This window comes from Homarus americanus, unplaced genomic scaffold, assembly GCF_018991925.1.
Source record: "Homarus americanus isolate GMGI-L3 unplaced genomic scaffold, GMGI_Hamer_2.0 scaffold30535, whole genome shotgun sequence".
Classification (NCBI taxonomy): Eukaryota; Metazoa; Arthropoda; class Malacostraca; order Decapoda; family Nephropidae; genus Homarus; species Homarus americanus.
The window spans coordinates 10,188,880-10,195,813 of record NW_024732440.1 but is presented as its reverse complement, the minus strand read 5'-3'; the positions used below and the strand labels follow the sequence as shown (position 1 = coordinate 10,195,813).

Genomic DNA, 6,934 nt, shown 5'->3' with positions numbered 1-6,934 from the left:
GGCCCTCTTCGTTGTTGAACAGGCCCCCCCCACTCGGTTATAAATCTGACAATGGGTCTTGCAGATAATTTACGATTTGATAAACAGCAACGCCAACAAGAAGTCATAACTAGGGAGGGAAAATGAAATATAAGAACATAAGTTTCACTCATTAACCAATATTACTCAAAAGAAATTGGAAATGTATTTAAACTCATTATTATGGGATTTGATTCCAACAATATAATTCTCATAATTTATAATGTGCATAGAATAGGTTTAAGATCCTACTTAACCAAACGAAAAAATAAATAAGGGATTTGTGGAGATAATAGACTCATGAATCTGGATAGTAAAGCCTAAAAGAAAAAAACACAATCAATTTTATATACCGGTATACTGTATGGTAATAAAACCACCAATGTGAGGGTCTGTCATTTATTGACAAGTTAAGTACAGTATTACCGGAGTCAGTGTTTATTGGTTTAAGAGCGGACAACAACACAGGCTGCCACGTCATATTTTTTGGTAGATTGTTTACAGTAAATAGTTAATTTCTCTGTGTCAAAGAGCGTGGAGACATCATTTTAGTGTCACATGATCAGTTCTTCACCGTGTTTTACCCCGTACTCTCCGTCATCTTTCATGTCCTGCCCATTACAGGTGATTTATGTTCATAGAGAAGATATAAAAAAATACTGGTATTTATAATTAAAATAAAAAGTTGTGTTAATTTTTATTAGTTAATATGATATTATGTCATTTGTTGCCACCCAAAATTTTTTGATAATTTTATGGTTGCAATCAGTAGTTTTGATCATTCTAAAACACTTTTCTTCTATGCCATTTCTGTCACAAATTAAGTTCTGTATAAGTGAGATATTTTACATTTTAGTTGCTGGTTTGTTAACCAATCAGATCTTGGCATAGTCCATCTGTTAGGCTAGTATGGTTTAGATTAGGTTATATATTCTATACTGGTGCAATCAATACAGTATACTTATATACTAATGCAAATTAATTACATACACTGTACACTCTTGTCCTATATGTTCGTAGGAAATGTCAAATTTTCCCCTAAAATCAAAACTTTTTAATTTATAAATTTGTACCAAAAAATTTCAAACAATAGAATCAAATCTATATAACATTTTACATCCATCAAGCATAATTTCAACTTCCAAATGCTTGGTGGTAACAAGTGAAATTTTACCATTAATACTACATCATCCACAGAACAACTGTGGATAATATGAATCAAATATAAACACAGTACTCTGGTACTAAGGGACTCCACCACCACTACCCAATAATGGCTCAGTACAAGTTATGAAGGTGTTATTTGACTGTGCTGGCTGGGCAAATATCCAAAGGGTATTTGACCGTTAGCTGTGGAGATTGTCTATGATTTTAATGGGATTGTGGACAGGATGGCTGTGGGCATTATTACACTAGTCATTACATAATAAATGCTTAATCATTATCTCCCTTGTGATACTCCAAGATGTCCCACTTCTCTTATGGACATATAATGATGTAGGTTGAATTGGGTTAGGTTAGATAAACATTTTTTAGTCTATACCTAAACTGTATCATAACTGTTAAACGTTGAGCTGTTGGTTAATAGATTTATAATTTAATCATGTTCTATCTTCCTTTACGTGTTCCTATCTCTACTGTGTTACAATAGTTTAAAGTTATCAATAAAATAATATGTAGTATATTCTGGGGCCACAAGAACCTTAGAACCTTCAAGATATTATATTATATTTATAATTTGTTAGTCAAATTGATACAGTAAAACCATTGGTAAATATATTGAATAATAATTATTGGCATACAATAATATGATATATAAGTGAGGGTAAAATAGTGCTATAAGCCGTGCATATCCTGTTGCTCCTGCCAGCAGACCAACACACAGCAAGTCTCTTACCTTGTCCACAACTATTATAAGGCTCTCTCTCTCTTACACCACCATAATCCCTGCACACTTATCATTCATACTAAAACACAAATGAGTCCTCACAATACAATATTACAGCAATACAAACCAATTTTCTTCAGAATATTTTTCGATGCTGTGTTTGCATGGAGGAGGGCATGGCACACCACACCCTTCTTCCCAACCACACACACTTTCTCCTAACCACTCCCTCTTCCTCCCATGCACATCCTCTTCCTCCCATCCACAAACACTACCTCCCATCCACACACCCAAAAGGTTGGGTGGATGGGAAGGGAGTTGGGATGGGTAGGTATGTGAGTTGGGTTGGAGGGGAGGTGGTGTAGGAGGAGGGTTGGGTGGGAGGGAGGGTGGGGGTGTTTGGGAGGGAGTGTTGGGTATAAGGAAAGGTGTGAGAGAGGGTGAGTGTATGGATGGGAGTGAGGGTGTGTGGGGGAGGTCCTCCCATACACACACCCTCACTCCCATCCATACACTCACCCTCTCTCACACACCCAACCTCCCACCTTTAATGTGTGTGGATGGGACTAAGGTTTTCTCATTTCTTTCAGATTGTGCGCCTCCGAGGTGAACGTCTGACTGAAGTGAACGTGTGGCTGGTCGAGAACTCCTCCAAACAGGTAAAGTACTTATGACAATATATAATGTCTATATGCAAGTATTTATGAATGTTATGTTTTAAAGTTTTTTGTATTCCAGGTTTGTTTGTGTGGCTGACTGGACCTACTACAAGGTGCTTCTTGGAGGTAATAAAGGTAAAGTTTTTCAAGTTATAGTTGATAGCACTAACAGCACCGTAGTTAGACGTAGAATGCACAGTAGTAACTCCGCCTTGTTCAGTCGAACATGCCGGTCCCAAGCCCGGATAAAGGAGGAGGGCTACTGCAGTGTTGTATCTACCATCGCCACCTAACAAACTTACATTATAAATTGTTCTGAAAAAGGTAATATGTTCTGTCAGCAACAGAGAAAAAAATTACATATGTACTGTACATTGTGTACGATGTTTTTACATCTTTGTAGATAGGTAATACAAAATAAAGAATTGAATATACAGTATATTTTTTATTTTCATATGTATACACTACACATTTATTGCAATATACAATAAGTCCAGAAGCTGATACAGAAATACAAAATATCCTTGGTCATATAGCCTGGTTTTATACCTGCACTGTCTAGGTACAGTATATATCAATTTACTGGCCATTCCTGCAGTCTTGTTCTTAAACCTACATTACCAAATATTAGCACAGAAGAAAATCAGAAAACTTGTAATGATTGGCAACATCACTAGATATCTTTCTCCCGTGTCCCGCGAAATCACATTACAGTACCACTATCATTATTATTTCTCGGCAGATACATCAGTGGTGGTGAGGCCGTCACATTACCAGCGGTTGTGGATTTCTCAATTCAACCTTTATATTGCAGACTCCACATAAGGTGAGTTTATTTCACTAGACCTTAAGGTTTTATAAAGTATCTTGTCAGGGTTTGGTCCTACACAAAATTTAGCTTTAGATAATAATGGAGGTCTTGTACTTAGTGAATAATTTTGGCCAGGCACAGTACAGATATACTTCTAAATTTATCCAAGTTACCAAGTCTTTAGGGGGCGGGGTGGGGGTAGGGGGGTTCATAAGTTGTTTATTACAATTTTACAATTTTTTTTCTTCTATATTTTCAGGTAAAACACTTCCATTCAGCAATTGGTGTGCAGTGTCCAGATTGTCAACATTTAGTAAGTAAAATTCTTACTGTACTTTACTTTCATTTACTGTATATATACAATACTTTCAAATTAATAGTATGTATGCAATCAAAAATGTTCCTTACGGTCATGGCCGATGAATTTCAAAATGAACACGAGACGTCCGTTCTCTCGGTAAGGTTGTCAAAATCCTTTGTCCGAGGCGTCGGTGACTTAAATGCATTATTTGTGCCATCTGTGGGTTTCTAGTAGTTTTGATTACATGTACCCAATAGGGCATCACATGGGCATTAGTTTGTAACAGTTGTACGTACAATGAATGGCACTTTGATGTCAATTGGTGATAATTATATGTAATTAATGTATATATCATGTTCTAAGTTACCCAGAAGCCATCATGTGGGTGTATCCAAGTTGATCACTTTAGTTCATGTTTCAGGTATAGTTTACAGTTCTACTGTACTTGTGGTTTATTTAGATCATTATCATTCAACTTCGGAATATGAAACGTAAAGTTCATTCAATATTTATTTATTTTGTTATACACAGACATTGTAGGAGTACAAACCATTACAAACACCTCCCAGTGCAAGTGCCTCTACCCAAGTGCCCTACCAAAGTGCCTCCCCCGGTACAAACGCCTCCCCCGGTACAAACGCCTCCCCCGGTACAAACGCCTCCCCCGGTACAAACGCCTCCCCCGGTACAAACGCCTCCCCCTGGTACAAACGCCATCCCTCAACAAGCCACCAGAGGCCTTCCCACACTGAACAACAATTACATATTACACTTAATTTTACAAACCACTAAGAGAAATGGATCCGTGCGAGATATTCAAACCTCTCACAATCCGTTTGATTGATGTCCGTGTATCTCGTTGTACACCTTGCTGATACTTCACCTGTGGACGAAAAATATACAGTATTATAAAATGGAAATTTTTTGCAACCACAACAAAACTGACTACCACTGTAGTTAATAATGCTACTGTACATAATGTATCTTGTTATTTTTAATACTTTGTGTGGCTTTAATCAAGGTCCACTCCTACAGTCTTGAATGCATTAGTACAGTACTTTAAGTATTTTCTCAAGTTTTGCTAAATTATAACAAAAATATTTCCGTAATACTTAACTTTCACAGTACACTATTCTTACAGTAGTGTACAGAACACCAATTCTGTTCTTTCTTAGTAAGGTGGTAGTCCTCAAGGTGTGGGATGCTAGACAGTCGTGGTCACCTTGTTGTGTCTGGTCCATCTATCTTGTACACCAACCACCTGCAACATGATTATATTTGTTTTTAGATACTCTACATCTGAATTAATTAAGCTATTTTATAACACAACCAATACACAATATTGAGGTTAACTTGTACTGTATGTTCTTAAATGCACTATTTTAAGTAATATATCAAGTTTTGCTAAATTATATAAAAAAGGTTTCAGTAATACTTAACTTTTACATTGCAGTACACTATTCTTAACAGTAGTGTACAGAACACCAATTCTGTTCTTTCTTAGTAAGGTGGTAGTCCTCAAGGTGTGGGATGCTAGACAGTCGTGGTCACCTTGTTGTGTCTGGTCCATCTATCTTGTACACCAACCACCTGCAACATGATTATATTTGTTTTTAGATACTCTACATCTGAATTTATTAAGCTATTTTATATCACTACCAATACACAATATTGAGGTTAACTTGTACTGTATGTTCTTAAATGCACTATTTTAAGTAATATATCAAGTTTTGCTAAATTATATAAAAAAGGTTTCAGTAATACTTAACTTTTACATTGCAGTACACTATTCTTACAGTAGTGTACAGAACACCAATTCTGTTCTTTCTTAGTAAGGTGGTAGTCTTCAAGGTGTGGGATGCTAGACAGTCGTGGTCACCTTGTTGTGTCTGATCCATCTATCTTGTACACCAACCACCTGCAACATGGTTTGGATTTAGATCAATCTTAATTAGCCTTAATGTATTACTACCAATACACAACATTTACTCCAGAATTTCTTGGAATCTAAACTTGCATTCTTATATATATGTGATATATCCATACACTCAAACACCCTCCTATATCACCTTACACAGGAGCATTGTCCTTCTCCCTTTTGGCTGCAGCAGTCTTCATCTAGGCATCATCCCCCACATGCCTTCATAGTACATGCTATTTTTTGCATCACATTTTTAACATGCACTCCATTCACCATTGCTTGAGCACACCACCATCCATGCATGAGCGCCCCCACTGTACGAGCGCCCGTCCACTATACGAGGCACCCACCCCCACTGTACGAGCGCCCGTCCACTATACGAGGCCCCCACCCCCACTGTACGAGGCCCCACCCCCATTGTACGAGCGCCCCTGCACTGTACGAGCGCCCCTCCACCGCCCAATGCTCCTCCTTTCCTACCCTTCACACAAAGTAAGTCCCTCCTCTCGAGTCTTACTTCCATTAGTTTTTGGGGATGGCCATACTAAGGTACATAAGTAATTTACCTAAGAAGGCTTAAGTAACATGCTGGGTGTTACATCTTGCTCAAGGTGTCGGTCACTTCCTCTACATTGGCATTCACTTACGTCAGCTGTCACCTGCAACATGTTTAAAGTTGTAATTTATGTACAATGAAGATTAAACATACAATTTCCATCTACCACCAGACTACATGTACTTATACTGTCCCCAATTGTTTATTTTTATACCTTATCTACAAAAGATCTTATTTTAAGTTGCATTAGTGTTTTAGTTTTCTTGATACCTCAACAACTAACATTTACCACAACAATAGTATAGCCAATCATAACAAGCCTTCATCACCAATACTGCTACACTACTAAATCTCTCCACACTGCTTCATACACAACAGTTTACCACTGTTCACTTACTGAATCCTCCCTCCCTTCCTCCCACCCCTCAAGCCCCCTTAGGTATTCCCCTTGACAACTTGGTCACATTTAGCTTGAATGAAAAACTTAACCAACACACCTGCTCACCCCATATGCCAACACACAAGCCATATTGTCCCCCCCCCACCCTAATTACAACAAGCCACACCCACACAATGTTTAATGATTTCACAAGTCCCACAAGCTTCCCTTGCCTAAATAAAACTCCGTAAGTTGACTTTACCTGTTCTGGCATTTTAAGTTATTTCTCCTTAGGTTCAGTATGATGTTACTTCTGGCCAGCTTAACCTGAGGAGAAAGTCAGTACAGTACACGATTAGATTTTGAAAAGGAAACTGCAAAGTACGCAAGCTATTGATTTT

The 6,934-nt window shown here is 37.8% G+C and overlaps 2 long non-coding RNA genes across 2 annotated transcripts; one reads left to right on the top strand and one right to left on the bottom strand.

The window, feature by feature from the left end:
- The first annotated feature begins 3,073 nt into the window (after window positions 1-3,073).
- On the top strand, window positions 3,074-6,927 carry LOC121868806. Its single transcript, XR_006089455.1, has 3 exons — window positions 3,074-3,391; window positions 3,636-3,689; window positions 6,828-6,927. It is a non-coding gene; the product is annotated as an uncharacterized LOC121868806 (long non-coding RNA).
- LOC121868807 lies at window positions 5,538-6,885 on the bottom strand. Its single transcript, XR_006089456.1, has 3 exons — window positions 6,796-6,885; window positions 6,165-6,257; window positions 5,538-5,595 (listed from the first exon to the last, which is right to left on the bottom strand). It is a non-coding gene; the product is annotated as an uncharacterized LOC121868807 (long non-coding RNA).
- Window positions 6,928-6,934: the final 7 nt, after the last annotated feature.